This window comes from Budorcas taxicolor, chromosome 1 (genome assembly GCF_023091745.1).
Source record: "Budorcas taxicolor isolate Tak-1 chromosome 1, Takin1.1, whole genome shotgun sequence".
Classification (NCBI taxonomy): domain Eukaryota; kingdom Metazoa; phylum Chordata; class Mammalia; order Artiodactyla; family Bovidae; genus Budorcas; species Budorcas taxicolor.
Genome location: NC_068910.1, coordinates 12763413 through 12780433, shown reverse-complemented (window position 1 = coordinate 12780433; position 17021 = coordinate 12763413). Strand labels below are relative to the sequence as shown.

The window sequence follows — 17021 nt, the reverse complement described above, 5'->3', positions numbered from 1 at the left end:
CTCACTAGGCTACTCTGTCCATGGGGTTTTTCAGGCAAGAATACTGGAGTGGGTTGCCATTTCCTCCTCCAGGGGGTCTTCCCAACCCAGAGATTGAACCCTCATCTCCTTTGTTGCCTGCTTTGCAGGTGGATTCTTAATCTGCTGAGCCATCAGGGAAGTCCTTGCTTATAGCCAAATGTATAGAATCTTATTCTGACCTAGGACAAACTAATGCCAGGGAAAGAGGGCTGGGTACTCCCAGCCACTGGCGGAGTTCCCAGGAAATCCTTGAGTCTTCGGGGAGATGAGACATTCGCAGGCATGTCCACTTGTCCGCCTAACACTCTGGACAGTATGAATAAGTCACACCCACATTCAGCAAGCTGCTGCTCACAGGTACTCAGCCAGGTTTGGCTGGGCCAGGGGCTGTGTGCCTACCTCTGATACCAATTCCAGAGGGTGCCAGGAAGAGCAGGGGTGGAGAAGAGCCCTGGGCCAGGGCTTGTCTGCCTGCTGGTGCCAACTAGAGGTGACTAAACACTAGAAGCAGCAAAAGTCAGGGTGAATACCAGGGAGGCTGGCACCAGGCACCGTAAGAAGCCCACACGGGTAAAGGGAGGAGGGGAACAGACAGCCCTCTCTTCCTGCCTGCCCAATGGGGTGGGGGAAGAAGATAGTTCTCAGCCAGAACTCTGGATCCTGATGTAACCATGATGCCCCTTTTATTGAATATAAACCATAAGAGTAAGGAAATCCATGGCAGTCTGCAAAACTGAGCTTGGGGACAGGGAGCTAGAGGGGTGGGTGCCACCTGGTGGTCATCCCTGGTATCGTGATGCTTGGAATGGCTCCCCGAGGTAGGGCTGAAAATGGGAGTGGGGCAGGGGTTGTCCCAGGACTGGGGGCAGCAGCCAGTTAGGAAGGGTGAGGAGTGGGGAGTGAAGGTGACATGGCCTAACACCTGCAAGCCAGCGCTTTATGTGTACATATCTATGTAGCACTTGCAAGAGATTATCCCCATCTTTCAGAAGACAACTGAGACTTGAATGAGACACCAGTTACCCCAGCACAGTAAAGGGTAGAGCTGGGATCAGAAGCTACGTCTCTCTGACTCCAGAAGCCCCGACATCTGCACCCTACTACCCCTCGGCCCCCCTAGAGAAGGGTCTTGGGTCCTCCTGCAGGACTATGACCATGGGGAATGTGGAGGGAGGAGCCTGAAGCTCAGCTTCTGTCATCTGTCAGCAAAGCTACCTGTGGTCCTTGGGGCCTAAGGCCCATGCAGAGAAGTTTCCAGGAGCAAACAATGAGACTTTCCTGGTGATCCAGTGGTTAAGAATCAGCCTGCCAATGCCAGGGACACAGGTTCAATCCCTGGCCTGAGAAGATCCCACCTGCTCCAGACCCACTCAGCCCATGCGCCACAACTACCAAAGCCTGTGTGCCTAGAGTGCATGCTCCACAACAGGGGAAGACACCACAGCTAGAGAAAGCCCTCTCAGCCAAGAAGACCCTCCACAGCCAAAATAAAATAAATATATATATTTTTTTAAGCAGAAGGAGGGGAACAGAAATTCATCCAGAGGTCACTGACCACCCCCTAACACACACCCAGGCCAAGGGTGGTGGAAACCCAGAGCCCCCATTCTTTACCCAGGTCTCACTGCAAAAAGAAAAAAAAAAAAAGAGCAACATAGTTTCCAACACTGGCAATTGTTTTTCCCCAGAAAAGGTCTTTCTGCCTCAGTCCTCAAAATACCAAGGGTCAGTTTATTAGTACATAAGTCGTACACAGCCCATTTTTATGTTGCTTTCAGATCTTAACACGCAATTTTTTTCACATATTTTCACGGGAGTAGGAGGCAGCCAATCAGAGTTTTAACAAACATGTCCTATCCGTATGCGGCACCTTAAATTCAAGACGTTTGCACCTCTGCTCCCCCATGCCCAAAAGACTGAGAAAACCACCATCCAGTTCAGTACTGGGTAAGTAGCTTTTTGTTGCTATTGTTTTATACCATTGCTCAATTTCTCTTTTTATAAATTTAATTTAATTTATTTATTTGGTTGCACCAGGTCTTAACTGAGGCATGTGGGGTCTAGTTCCCTGATCAGGGATTGAACTCTGGCCCCCTGCACTGGCAGCGTGGATTCTTAGCCACTGGACTGCCAAGGAAGTCCCTGGATGAGCAGGTCTATCCCCACAAGACGTTATCTGGAGACAAGCCAGGACCTCTACACCTGCACAAACCCAGATCCACTAGGCCAAGGATGAGGACGGTTGAAGTTTAGACTCACCAGGAATTCCATTTTAGCTGATCCCGGGAACACAGACCTCAGCAACTAGCCTGTCTCTCCATCACCTCAGAGGTCCAAGTCACATCACTTTGTGGGAAGCTGGGGCCCATGTGGAGGAGGAGCCTGCACCCCCAGTGACAGGGTCAGGGAGGGGCTGACTCATGGACCAAGACCCTGGATTGCAGCAATGGTTCCCAGTAGTCACACAGCACTGAGGCTTCAAGATGCATCCTGGGACAAACAGGAAGGTTTTGGGCAATTACTCACCCCCAATCCCTGCCACCCCACCACCCCTGCCCATGGGCCTGGACAGAATTCTCTCCCAGTAACTCCAGGCCTCACTGACTTTGCTTACTGTGGCTCAGATGCTCAGTCACGTCCAACTCTTTGTGACCCTGAGGACTGTAGCCCACCAGGCTCCTCTGTCCATGGGATTCTCCTGGCAAGAATACTGGAGTGGGGTATCCTCTGCCAGGGGATCTTCCCCACCCAGGGATTGAACCCAGGTCTCTCATTTCTCCCAAACATGCCACCTTTTGCCTTCATCCTGCACCAGACCTCTGTCATCTCTTTTTTCACAGAGCAGTCAGTGAGGACGCCTTCTGACCTCAGCCCCCGCCCCCAGCTCATTCTCTACATAGCAACTCAAGGAGAAGCTTCTAGAACCTGACACAAGCACTTACCAGTCAAGCACATTGCCTCCGTCATGACTCCCACTGGATGAAGACCAGCCTCTGGCTGAGCCCCTGAATGACCTCCTCCTGCCCTGCTCCAGCCTCACTTCAAACCATCTCCCCCTGGCTCTGCGGCCCCAGCCGCAGCCCAGCTTCCGCCGCTTCCGCCATGGGCTCTCCCACTTCCTCTTCTGCCTCCCTGGCCGCGCACTCGCGTCCCCACCCCCGGCTGCGGCGCTGCTGGAACAATTAGTGGTGGGGAAAACACGAGGCAGTTTGACAATAGGAAGAAAAGGGGGACCCAAGAGGAGGAAGAGAAAGCTTTGGGCCGGGGTCGGGAGTCAGAAAAGACTTCTGGGAGGAGACGGCACCTAAGCCAAGCCTTCCGGGGGCAGACCGGGGTTCTGACCAGAGCGTGAGTTGTGGGAGGGGCAGGGATGCGGGCCAGGGCCTCTCAGGAGGATGGCGCAGCCTATTTGGGTCACAGCCCACACCTAGTGTGACTAGAGGGCACACGTTGTGGCGTGGGGATCCGGTAGGGGATGTGGGTAGGGGAAGAATGCACCCTTGAAGGCTGGCTTCACTAATGTAGATCTCGACTCTGCCTAAGAGGACTTCCAGTTTTACTTTCTCAGGAAGAGGAACTTCTTTGTTTCCTTTTCCAACCAGTATTTTATTAAATGCTTTCCATGGCCCGGGTCCTGTGCAAAGAATCCAAAGCGGGGCTGGCCCAAAACTGTGTCCTCCAGACCAGTGATTCCCCAAACTTGGCTAAGGAACAGAATGGGAGATTGCCACACAAATCAAGTCCTAGGCCCAGAAAATCACCTCTCTGTGACTTTCCTTAGCAAAGATAAGATAGGCTGAAATTCTCATAAAAGGATCCACTAAACCAAGAGAAAGCAAAAAGTATACGTGCATACAGTAGTTGAAATACACTTTTTTTTTTCTTTATGGCCACGCCTCGTGGCTTGTGGCCTCTTAGCAGTGAAAGCATGGAGTCCTAAAACCACTGGACTGCCAGGGAATCAGTCCCTTGGAGTATAACATAATTAGACTTTTCCACAGATTCCGAACCTCCCAAACCAAAAAGGTCATCTTTCTGTTCACACCCCCTTTTACAAAAGTCAATCCTAAAGTAAATCAACCCTGAATATGCATTGGAAGGACTGATGCTCAAGCTTCAATACTTTGGCCACCTGGTGTGAAGAGCTGACTCATTTCAAAAGACCCTGATGCTGGGAAAGATTGAGGGCAGGAGGAGAAGGGGACAACAGAGGATGAGGTGGTTGGATGGCATTACCAACTCAATGGACATGAATTTGAACAAACTCCAGGAGGTGGTGAAGGACAGGGAAGCCTGGTATATTGCAGTCCACAGGGTTGCAGAGACACAACTGAGTGACTGAACAACAGCTGAGAAATCTGCAAGCAAGCCCAAACAACAGTCATAATTTCCAAGTCCACTCACCCTCTTACCTGCCACCTTTGGAGATAATCAAGATATTCTGGTGGTGAAAACTATGTTCCTCCACGTTGTTGCCTCACCATCCATTATCCGTGCATTCTCTCCCCATCTCTCTTCCCTCCCATGCCCCTCCAGTTTCAAACACAGTAAAGTAACAGAAGGCTGGAGCATGAAGCAGGAGGAGAAATTTTACATTTTAAGCATTTAATATTTTAATCAGCAGTTGCCAGCAAATGACAGATAAGGTGCACCTTTTCTTAAGTAAATATTTCTAAATTCTCCTGCTTTGGGGGGTTACGTAGGAAATAGCCTTTCTTGGATCTCTGGTTGGGAGAAATCCCTCCTGGTCTCTTCTGTATTTCTTCCTTTCATAAAGCAATTATATTTATTACCTTCTCTCATGGTGATTTAATCTAAACTGTGAAATCCTTAAAACCAGGGTAATTTTCTTGTTCATTTTTTTCTCTACATAGCCAGTAGCATGCTGTGTTGTGTACAGGGTAGATGTCACATGAATGGCTGTCCACCAAAGTGAGTAAATGAGAAATGAGTAGCTGGGACTTCACTTGCAGTCCAGTGGTTAATACAGGAGGTCCAACGTAGGGGGTGTGGGTTTGATCCCTAGTTGAGGAACTAAGGTCCCACATGCCATGGGATGTGGCTGAATTTTTTTTAAATAAATAAATAGAAATGAATAGCAAAAGAGTACAAGTAACCTGAGAAAATTTCATTGAGGTGGTTGAGAAGGGTGCATGCAGATGCATTGCTAATTTCCTGTACTTCATTGTCTACAGAAATAGTTTTCCTGCCTTGGATCCACCCTTATAGCAATAGTGCATTTTTATAAAGCAGTGTTAAATCATGTGACCTCTGGAACTAAGATGGCCTCCATTTGCAATTCTAGAAAATAGTTCACCAAAACTTCATTACTATACCAGGTCATCCATACTGTTGTGCTTGGGATTCACTGAGCTTCTTGGATCTTGTTTTCATCAAGTTTAGAAATTTTTCTGCCATTATTTCTTCCAATATTTTTTCTGTACCATCCTCTCTTTATATTTCAGAGATTCCACTTAGATACACGTTAGATTGCTTGAAATTGTACCACGACTTACTGGTGCTATTAATTCCACCCCCCACCCCCCCCCACCCCCCATCTCCCAGGTTTCATTTTGGATATTTTCTATTGCTATGTCTTCAGGTTTTTAACTGTAATGTCTAATCTGCAGTGAATCCCAGCCAGCATATTTTAAAATCTCAGACATCACTGTGTCATTGGGATCTTTTTAAATATCAAACATATATTCTGCTTCCTTTTTTTTTTTTTTAACATGGGCTTTATTTTTTAAAGCAGTTTTAGGTTCACAGCAAAACTGAGTGGAAGAGAGAGTTCCTGTATACCCCCTGCCCCCCACATGTGCAAAGGCTCCTCCGCTATTGACATCCCCGATCAGAGTGGTGCCTCTGTCACAATTGATGAGCCTATATAGATGCATCATTATCACCCAAAGCCCATGTTTACATTAAAGTTCACTCTTGGTGTTATATATTCAATGAGTTTGAATAAATGTATAGTGAAATATATCAATATGTTATTAGATTTTTACTCATTGCTTAAAAAATCTGCTGTCCTTTGCCTTTTCATCCTCTAGTTCTTGAAATATGAAAGAGTTATGAGAACTGTTTTAGTGTCCTCGTCTGCAAATTCTAATATTTGTGTGGGTCCTGGGTCCATTTCAATGGATTGATATTTTTCCTGTTTATTTTCACGCCTGGTCATTTTTTATTGGATACCAGACATTGGGGATTTTACCTGATTGGGTGTTGGATGTTTTATGCATTCCCATAAATATTCGTAGGCTTTGTTCTAGGTACCTTCTGGGTACTCCACACAATGACCCTGAATCATGAGGATTTCCAGTCTGGCTGCTGGGAAACAGGTACTGTTCCTGACAACAAGTGAGTTCTGAGGATTGCTCCCTCTCACCCATTCAGATGAGCCTTGCCTGCCTTGGAATGTTTCTCACACGCATGTACTGCTGAGTACTCCAGGAGAATTTTCTACAAGCCTCCAGGCTTTTCTCTCTCATCTCCCAAGGACTACATTGTGAATTCTAGCCACCTTGGCTTCCCTGAACACCCAGTTTCATCTTCCCATCTTGGGGACCCCACAGGGCACTCCCTGGGTTCCCCTCCTGGAGCCTCAGCCTGAGGACTGTCTTGAGGCAGTAAAGCTGGGCAACCATGCGACTCACATCCCGAGTCTCACGTCCCTCGGGGAACACTGCCCTTTGTTGCCTCATGTCCAGAATCTTGAGAGCTGTTGTTTCATTGATCTTATCTTGCTTGTGATTTTAGGTTTTGGTTTTTTTTCTCCCTGCTCAGGCAGGACAGGAAGGTAAACACAGTCCCTTTTACTCTATCTTGGAAGGATAAAAGCAGAGTTCTACACCATTTATTTGTATGAAGTGTGGTCATTGTATAAGATAGAATGTCACACAACCCTGAAAGGAATGCCTTGACCAGTCACAAGAGACTACATATTGCATGATTCTATTTATATGACGCATCCTGAAATAGGCAAATCTATACAGTCAGAAAGTAGATTAGTGGTTGCCAAGAGCTGGGGAAGTGGGAGGCTGATGGCTAAAAGGTATGGGGTTCCTTTTTTGGGTGATGAAAGTACTCTAAAATCGACTGTGGTAATGATTGTATAACACTATGCGCATACTGAAAACAATTAAATTGTACACTTTGAGTGGAGGAATTGTATGGTATATGAATTATATCTCAAAGCTCTCACAAGAAGGAAGGAAATACACTTGAGCTACAAGGGCTTAGTAAAGGTCAATTTTAAAAGCATGCGTGGGTGGGGGGTTAGAGGGGAAATCTGGGGGCAGAAGGATCCTCTGTGCATGGACTCTATTTATAATGACGTTTAAAAACATGCAAAACAATTGCCTAGGCGATGTTCAGGGTCGCATAGAGTCGGACACGACTGAAGCGACTTAGCAGCAGCAGCAGCAGCATAGTACAGAGAAATGGTCCACACACCAAAACCAGCTGCTGGTTCCCTCTGGAAGAATGCAGAGGAAATGAGGAAGTCACCAGGGGCGACGTGTTTCCCTTTTCTTTAAGAGCTCTCTTAAGAAGAAGCCTTGTCAGATAAATCAGCCCCATTTCCACTGATTGTGCCCCTCCATCCCTGGGCAAGCCCAGCAGCCCACTGGGAACACCAGCCCCACGGAGCCCAATTTCCCATCGCTGAGGCAGAAAGACCACCAGAGTTTTAAAAACAACTCTTGAGCTTGTTTTTTGGCTTCCCTTGGGAAAACTCTACTAGCCCATCACTCTTGCCCCTTCTGTGTCTTTCTAAACCTTCCCAAAGCCGCAGAAAAACCTACCGAGCTGGTACAGGTGGACGTCAGCAGAACCTCAGGGGCCCAGTGGGGCTGCTGCTACTCTGCGTCCAGGGTCCTCAGCCCTCTTTCTGCAGTCCATCAAGCCGCCAAACCCTGGCCACGAGTTCTTGCATTAGCTCAGCTACTGCCTCCAGTGAGAAATGCCAGCATCATGATAAGCCCCACCTGGGGACCTCACACCTGCTGCTACCACACCAGGAGGGGCTTAAACCTCTTCATCAAACCCATCTTCTCACTCCAGCCAGTGCCCCTGCTTGAGCCCTCACTTTCTATTCAGCCTCACGCACGAACCAGCCCTGCTGGTCCCCCAGTGCAGAGAGACAGACCACTGTGGGCCAGGGCTGGGTGCAGGGCTGTGCTCAGGGGACCCCACCCAGCCTCAGGCCGGGGCTCCCAGGGCGCTGCCCGGCACCCAGGCCTTTGCCCTGCTAGTTCCTCTGCCTTGGATGGCTTCCCCGAACCCCGCCTGTCGCCTACTCATTCTTTTTAACTTTAAAAAAACTGTGAATCGTCACCTCTGTAAAGAAAAGCACAAATGTACAGTGTAAAAAAGTCATGCTAAAGGGACACCTGGGTAACCAGCAGTCAAGGTCAAGAAACAGAACACTTACCTGTTTTCTTAAAAAAAAAAAAAAAAACTTAAAAATTCTGAAACATTTTGAGCGTGAAGTACAGAGAATAAAATAAGCATCTGCAGACCCTCCACTTAGCTCTGTGAACCTCTACTGGGTTTTTTGTACGTGCTTCAGATGTTTTTTAGTGAGGTAAAGCCTTACAGACGGAAAAGCCCAGCCCTTAGGTAGCCTCTGGAGTCTAGGCCTCCCCCACCTATTTCAGAGGAGCCAGCACCCTGGCCCCTGGGGGTCTGGGTGCTTCACAAAGAAGCTTGTTTTCCTGAGGTCATATAGCTCTGCACTTTCCTGTTTCATCACCCCACATGTATCCTTCCACATTTTCCCTTAATGGGAGCTTGAGGCTCTATCAGCATTGAAGCTGGCAGCTCTGTCCACTGCGAAAGAGGATGAGCCATACCCACTGCATGAACTCACTTCCATTTCTCCATTTAGTCTTCTGTGTGGACATTCAGTTGTTTCCAACTTTGCACTTTACAATGTGCCCAGGAAAAATCTTGCCTGTGTGGCCATCAATACTACAACCAAGACTTTCTCTAGCTACAAGATCTTCAGCAGTCCCCAAGGGTGTCAAGTTGCCTTCTGGAGGAATGAAGCCAATTTCCTTCCCACTCCTTGCTAATAGGGACCCACAGCTTCGTATCTCTGCAATACTTTGTATTAGCAGACTTTAAAAGTGTTGCTGGTCCAACAACCGGACCGACTCTTTCTTTGGACCTCAAGATTAAATGTCTCCTTTTCCAGGAGGTCTTCCCAGTTCCTGCTGCCCTCACAGGAAGAGCTGGCACCTCCTCTGTACACCCACAGCCTCAGCGGGCACACTGACCCCCACCTTCCCTAGTATCATAATTGCTTACAGACCTGCCTTCCCCAGGAAACCACGAACCTGTTCCTCATTTGCACAGATTGCCACCATCCTGCAGAATCCCTGACATACAGTCAGCGCTTACTAAATGCTCACAGAGTGAACTGATAGGTCTAGCCTTCATTTCAGAGTCCTGACCACAAATGTACTAAAGAAGCATCCGGTGCAGGATCTGACCTTAGTGGCTGTTCAAGAAACATCAACCAAACCTGTGTATGTCTGCATCTCGGATGTTATTTGGGGGCCCCCAGGAGACTCTCCAGCTCTGCCTTGGAAACATGCTGGGGAAGGTCATGAGGGTCAAGGGAAAGGTTTTCGTGTGGCCCTGAGATCAAACAAGAGGAGGCGGAGAAGGGTTGCCCTCCAGGCATCAGCCGCTCTTCCTGCTGCTGTGGCAACTTTCAATGGATTTTTGTGACAGTGGGAATTACTACCTTTCATGCCATTTGGTTTTAGTTTGTGCCAAGAACTGGGGGTATTTGACATTCTAATTTTCTTTTTCATAATTTAAAACCGCATGAAACCTACCTGCCACTCATGTCAATTTTAGACTCTCATTTTCCTAGTGTAGAGCTGGCTGATGGCCCAAAGTCCAAGGCGAGGGAGGAGGGGAAGGGCCCTGTTGGAACCCACTCCTGACTCAAAATCCAGGGCTCTTCACTCCACTCCCATCCAGGAAAATTGTGTCCCTTTTCTATAAGATTCCTGAATACTAGCCTGGGCCCAGCCATGCCTTGTACTTATAGCACTATTGTGAGGCAGACATGCTTGGAAACATGAAGATGTTCATGGAGTTAAGAACAATATTCTTAGATTTCCTAAGTACTCACTGGGTGCTGGGCTGCATGAAGAGTTTTCCAAGCTTTGGCCTCCTAACAACCCTATAAAACAGGTATGATTATGCACAATGACAGGAGAGGAAACTGAGGCTCAGAGAGGCCAAGTAAGGATGGATGATGGATGCTTGGATGGATGGATGGAGCGGAGGATGGGGCAGGCAGGCATAGAACCAGATCTGACTCCAAGTCTGCGTTTCACGGTTTGTCATCAGCGCCTCCACTTCCTGTCCCACGCTAGGCTGAGTCTGAGTATGGGTCCAATATAAACAGGGGCATTTGCTATCCAGCTATTACAAACTTGAGCCAGGGTTTAAAGGCAATCTTTTTCTTTCCTTTAAAAAAAGCATACCTTGTTTCCAGAGTACTCAAGAACAATTAAGCTAACTATACCCATTTTTAATGGAATGCAAGCATTTTGTGAAGTGAGTTATTTTTTAACTTGTCATTGACGCAAAATGCATCTAATTCGCTTAATTTTTTTTCAGCTCATGATTTAAACCCAGGAAATGGCTCAGAGAGGTTTTGCCGATACTATTGATGGTGAGTTTCTAATGGGCTGTGGCTGGCTATAGCTGTCTTGCTCTTGAGCCAGGTCCCAACCCTAAGCTGGGGCAGTGGGCCAATGCCACTTGCCAGCTGGAGGACGTTGATTTCTGAGTTCCTGGGGTTTGGTTACCTGCTGCTGCTAATGCCACAAAGCAGGACTGGCAGTCAACCCTGTTTTTACTTACTCTTTAGTGTGTCCCCGGAGCAGGGGCAAGGGAACTCATACCAGTCGTTCACACCTTAGTAAAGAAAATTGGGGGAAATGGGATTCTAATTGGGTGATGGATGGTAGGGAATGGGTTTGAGGTTTGGGGCAGTCCCGAGACCCTCTTAATGCCAGGGGAACTGTCTAGATGTGTAATCTCCACATCTCTGACTCTCTGCAAAATGGTCCTCAGGCACCTTGTTGCTGGAATATTTCCCCAGAGAGTAACGACAGTAGGTGGGTTGTAGCACTGAATATGGGTCTAGCACAGAACGAGTCGTCCCTGGGCCTGAGAGCCTGCCTCCCACCAGAGGGCGCTATAGCCACCCCAGCCGCTGCAGGCTCCCTCCCCTGTGCCTGTTTGACCCGCCAATCTTCTGCCTATGGTGGGTGCTCCCACAGGGGTACCAGGGTCCAGCAGTGGAGCATTCCTCACACAGGGGCTGGATGATACTGGTTGGTGACTTTGCCTTCCAGAGTGTGGCCTGCTCACAGCATCTCCTTGCTTCAACAGGATGACTGGGCAAAATGCAGATTTCTGAATCTCAACCAAGTGACTCTCAGTCCTGGTGCCCATTGGATTGTGGGGCGATTTAGCAATACTGATGTGGGGTCCCCTCCAGAGATCACCTAGAACTAGACCCAGAGCGGCCTGGGCATCATGTTCCAGCGCACAGTCAGGGCTGAGACCTGTTGGTTAGAATCTGGCATAAAGGACGTATCTTATCATGATGCATTGCATGCTGACTGTGAGAGCCACTGCCATGAAGGGGTTGTGGTTTGCGCAGCCCATTCATCCATCCTTCACTTTTGGGTGCCCTCATAAGCAGGCACATGGAACCACAGAGCGGAATCACTCTGAAGTTATGGTTCCCTAACTTGCTTGTCTCGATCCCTTTGCCCTGCACCACTTTCCACATCAGGGAAGTATTTAACCATCACCCCACCCCCCTAGCTGTTGAGAGTCCTGCTTGCTTCTGGTTTTCCCCAATTAATCCATGAGGTGGTGGGCATCCTGGTCCATTTCCTAGGGCCTCTATGTGAGTCTCCTTTGGGTAACTGCTTGGGGAGAGGGACTGCTGACTCATGGGGTGGGTGCATTTTAGGTTTTAACTGAAACTGCCAAGGTGTCCTCCTGCAGTCTGGTCAGAAGGCCCAGGGGTTCCAATGTGCAACTGACAGGCTGCTGTCCTAAGCAGCTTTCATCCCCTTGAGGGGATGGGGTCACAGAGGCTGCTATTTACTAAGCATCTACTGTGTCTGGAGCCCATGGGATGCACTTACAGAAATCATCCTAGTCCACAAGCAGCATCATAGTTACAGGCATAACTTGGCAATATTACAAGTTTGGTTCCAGGACACCAAAATAAAGCATGAGTCACACAGAGTTTTTGGCTTCCCAGTGCATATAAAAGTTGTGTTTATACTGTAGTCTATTAAGTATGCAATAGCATTCAGTCTGAAAAAAGTGTACAGGGACTTCCCTGGTGGTCCAGTGGTTAAGACGCCACACTTCTAATACAGGGTGCATGGGTTCGATCCCTTGTTGTGGAAGTAAGATCCCACATACTGTGCTTCAAGGCCAAAAAGTAAAATAATAACAAAATAATTTTAAAATTAAAAAATGTCCATACCTCACTTATATAGTACTTAACTGCTAAAAAATGCTAGCATCTTGAGCCTTCAGCAACTCATAATCTTTTTGCTGGTGGAGGGTCTTCCCTTAATGTTGATGGTTGCTGACGGATCAAGGTGTTGGCGGCTTGAAGACTGAGGAAGCTGTGGCAATGTTTTTTTTAAAGCTGATCCCTTTTATTTAGAAACCCCACACCTCTTTGCTTTGATCAAGTCACACAGCTTTTCTTCAACTTAAAAAAAAAATTCTACCTAAAATAGAGTTGTATTTTTTAAATAACAAATATACTGCCAGCTTGTAGAGCTGGGGAACTGGGTGCTGTGTATCAACTTCCATTATCATTTCTCCCCAAATGCTGCTGCTGCCGCCATTGGTGTTCATATGCTTCCTCTTGCCGAAGCCGGCCGTTCCTCACTTTCAGCATTTATGTATTACCCATTCCATTGCTTCTTGGCCTTTGTTAGCATTTGATGATATCATACTTGCCATCAGCCCTTCAAGGTAATGGCTCAGACTGACTCCTTCACGGTAATTATGGCTTCGTGAGTCAAAATAGTTTTTCTGAGTGTTGAGGATGTGGTTTGTATGTAAGTCTCCCATCTATTGAAACCATATTTGTAAGTGAAATATTTGTAGATTTAAATTCCATTGTTTTCTCTACAGGATCCACTACAGAATATTCTTGCACAGATGTTTTGGTTCTTGCTGCGCCAATAATAGATTTCACAATGGAAGGCAGTCCCCACTCTGTGCTGAGAAGTCTATGGCTGTGCAACTTTCCAGAGGGATCTATGTGTCTGTCCAGTACATCAACTCCAACCACACTCAGGTTCAAAGGGTTTGAAATGCAGCTGTTGTAACAGTTTCCCATGGGTGGTCAAAGTCATGCTCCGAAGTCCAGATCTTCATGGTACTGGCGGCCAGCATAGTGTCTGGGCGGCACTAGTGGCAATTTCTTACAATAAGACAGCAATGAAGTTTGCTGTATCAAATGACTCTTCCATTTATGAGCAATTTTTCTGTAGTACACAGTGCTGTTTGATAGCATTTTACTCACAGTAGAACTTCTTGCAAACTGGGAGTCGGTTCTCTCAAGCCCTGCCACTGCTTTATCAACTACATTTACGTAATAGCGTTCTAAATCCTTTCAACAATCTTCACAGCATCCTTACCAGGAGTAGATTCTGTTTCAAGAAGCCAATTTCTTTGCTTGTCCATAAGAAGTAATTCCTCGTTCGTTAAAAGTTTTGTTGCAAAATTGCAGCAATTCAGTTATGTGTTCAGGCTCTACTTCTAGGGCTTCTGTGATTCCCACATCTGCAGTGACATCCTCCAGTGGAATCCTGAACCACTCAAAGTCATCCATGAGGGTTGGAATCAAATTCTTCCAAATCCAAACTCCTGTTAATGTTGATGTTTTGACCCCCTCCCATGGATGACATGGCATCTAGGATGGTAAATCTTTTCCAGCAGGTTTTCAATTTTCAGATCCATCAGAGGAAATCACTATCTGTGGCAGCTATAGCCTTATGAAAGGCGTTTCTTTTCCTCTTTTAAATTTTATTTTGGTTGTGCTGGGTCCTTGTTGCCTAGTTGCAGTGTGCCCGGGCTCCTCCTTCACTGAGGTGCACAGGCTCCCCACTGCAGTCACTTCTCTTCTTGTGGAGCACCGGCTCCAGTAGTCGGAGCACACGGACTCAGTAATCATGGCACATGGGCTTAGTTGCTCCACAGCTTGCGGAATCTTCCTGGACCAGGGATTGAACCTGTGTCCCCTGCATTGGCAGGTGGATTCTTATCCTCTGTATCACCAGAGAAGTCCCTGAAAGGTAATTTTTAATAAGATAAGACTTGAAAGTCAAAATTACTCTTTGGTTCATAGGTGGGATGTTGTTTCAGCGGGAACGAAAACAACATCAATCTCATACACACCTATCAGAAGTCTTGAGTGACTAGGTACATTGTCAATAAGCAGTAATATTTTGAAAGGAATCTTTTTTTCTGAGCAGGTTTCAACAATATGCTTAAAGTGTTCAGTAAACCATGTCGTAAACAGATGTGCTATCATCCAAGCTTTATTGTTCCATTTACAAAGCACAGGCAGAGTAGATTTAGCGTCATTCTTAAGGGCCCTAGGATTTTTGTAAATGTAAATGAGCACTGGCTTTGGCTTAAGCTCACCAGCTGCAATAGCCCCTAACAAGAGTCAGCTTGTCCTTTGAAGCTTTGAGGCCAGGCAATGACTTCTCTCTAGCTATGAATGTTCTAGATGGCATTTTCTTCCAAGATAAGGCTGTTTTATCTACAATGAAAATCAGTTGTTTAATGTAATCACTTTGAGTAATTATCTTGGTTAGCTCTTCTGGATAACTTGCTGCAGCTTCTACAGCAGCACTTGCTACTTCTCCTTGCACTTCTTTGGAGAAAGGTCTTTTCTGAAACCTCGTAAACCAACCTCTGCTAGTTTCAAACTTTTCTTCTGCAGCTTGCTCACCTCTTTCAGCCTTCGCATATCTGAAGAGAGGACCTTACTCTGGGTTTCCCTGGCAGCTCAGACGGTAAAGAATCTGCCTGCAATGCAGGAGACCCAAGAATTCCATGGGCAATGGAGCCAGGCAGGCTACAGTCTATGGAGTCCCAAAGAATCGGACATGACTGAGCTACTGACTGTGAAAGTCGCTGTCATGTCCGACTCTTTGAGACCCCATGGACCATACAGTCCGTGGAATTCTTCAGGCCAGAATACTGGAGTGGGTAGCCTTTCCCTTCTCCAGGGGATCTTCCCAACCCAGGGATCAAACCCACATCTCCCGCATTGCAGGAGGATTCTTCACCAGCTGAGCCACAAGGGAAGCAACTAACACTTACTTTTTTTTTTTCAGGGCCTTACTCTAGATTAGGCTTTGGCACAAAGGAATGCTATGGGTAGTTTGATGTTCTTTCCAGACCACTAACACTTTCTCTACATCAGCAGTAAGGCTGTTTCACTTTATCATTCATACAGTCATGGGATTAACACTTTTAATTTCCTTCAAGAACTCCTTTACATTCCCAACTTGGCTAACTGGCCAAAGAGGCCTAACTTTCAGCCTGTCTTAGCTTTCCACATGCCTTCCTCACTGAGCTTAATCACTTCTAGCTTTGGATTTAAAGGAATGTGCGACTCTTTCCTTTCACTTGAACATCTAGAAGCCACTGAAGGGTTGTTAATGGGACTAATTTCAAAATTGTTGTGTCTTGGGACTTTCCTGGTGGTCCAGTAGAGAAAAATCTGCCTTCCGATGCAGAGGACATGGGTTTGATCCCTGGTCACAGAACTAAGATCCCACGTGTCTTGGGGCAACCAAGCCTGCACGCTACAGCTACTGAGCCCGTGCAATGCAAAAAACTATCCTGAGTGTTGCAACTAAGACCCAACACAGCCAAAAATAAATAATAAATATTTTTTTAAAAAGAAAACATGTTAAAAAAGAAAACACAATACTGTTGTGTCTCAGAGAATAGGGAGGCCAAGGAAAGGAAGAGAGATGGGGGAACAGCCAGTCAGTGGAGCAGTCAGAATACACATAGCATTTATGGGTTAAGTTCTTATATGGGTGCAGTTTGCGGTACTGCAAAACAATTACGATAGTAACATCAGAGATCACTGATCACCATGACAGATATAATAATTACCTAAAAATTTGAAACATCCAGAAAATCACCAAAATGTGACACAGAAACACAAAGTGAGCAACTGCCATTGGAGAAACAGCACTGATCGACTTGCTCCATGCACGGTTGCCACAGATTTTATATTTGTAAAGAGCATGATGTCTGCAGAGCACACCAAAGTGAAGCGCAACAAAACAAGGTCTGCCTCTATCCCCAATTTACAGTAAAGGAAACTGGAGCTCCAGGAGGCTGTCACATACTGAGGTCACACAACTAGGGATGTGCAGGGTTTGAAACTAGGGGCATGTGACAGCAGAGCCCTGCTCCTGCCCCTGCCCCCAGGACCTCCTGCATCTGTGTTAGTCCGCTTGGCACGAGGGTAAGGCCCGCTACACATTTGAGGTGGCACCAGAGCTTGCTGCTCTGCCAGCAAACCTACTTGGCAAGTGGAGGGCTGTCTGCCTGTTTCTGGACCCCTGATCCCAGTGAAAGTGTGACTCTGGGCCCAGCCACTATAGGCATTTCCTGGGCCACCAGGCAGGCCTGGTGCCTACTCAACTCTGGGAACAGGTATGGAGCTGCACGGCTTTGCAGGCAGTTTTGCAGCATCTCTGTAGCTTGCTCTTCTCTCTCTGAGGCTTCGCCCAGGACCACCGGGTACTCGGCGTCAGTCTCCAAGGGGTCCCTCAGAGCCAGGAGCTCCACGAGGCAGCAGGGAGTAATGGTGCCCTTTCACAGATGAGGAACTGAGGCCCACCGAAGAAACTCATGGCAGTTACAGTGTGTGTGTGGCGGACTAA

The 17021-nt window shown here is 47.1% G+C and overlaps 1 pseudogene; it reads right to left on the bottom strand.

Moving 5' to 3' along the window:
- Nucleotides 1–12984: 12984 nt before the first annotated feature.
- LOC128045284 (PRELI domain containing protein 3B-like) lies at nt 12985–13476 on the bottom strand (annotated as a pseudogene).
- Nucleotides 13477–17021: the final 3545 nt, after the last annotated feature.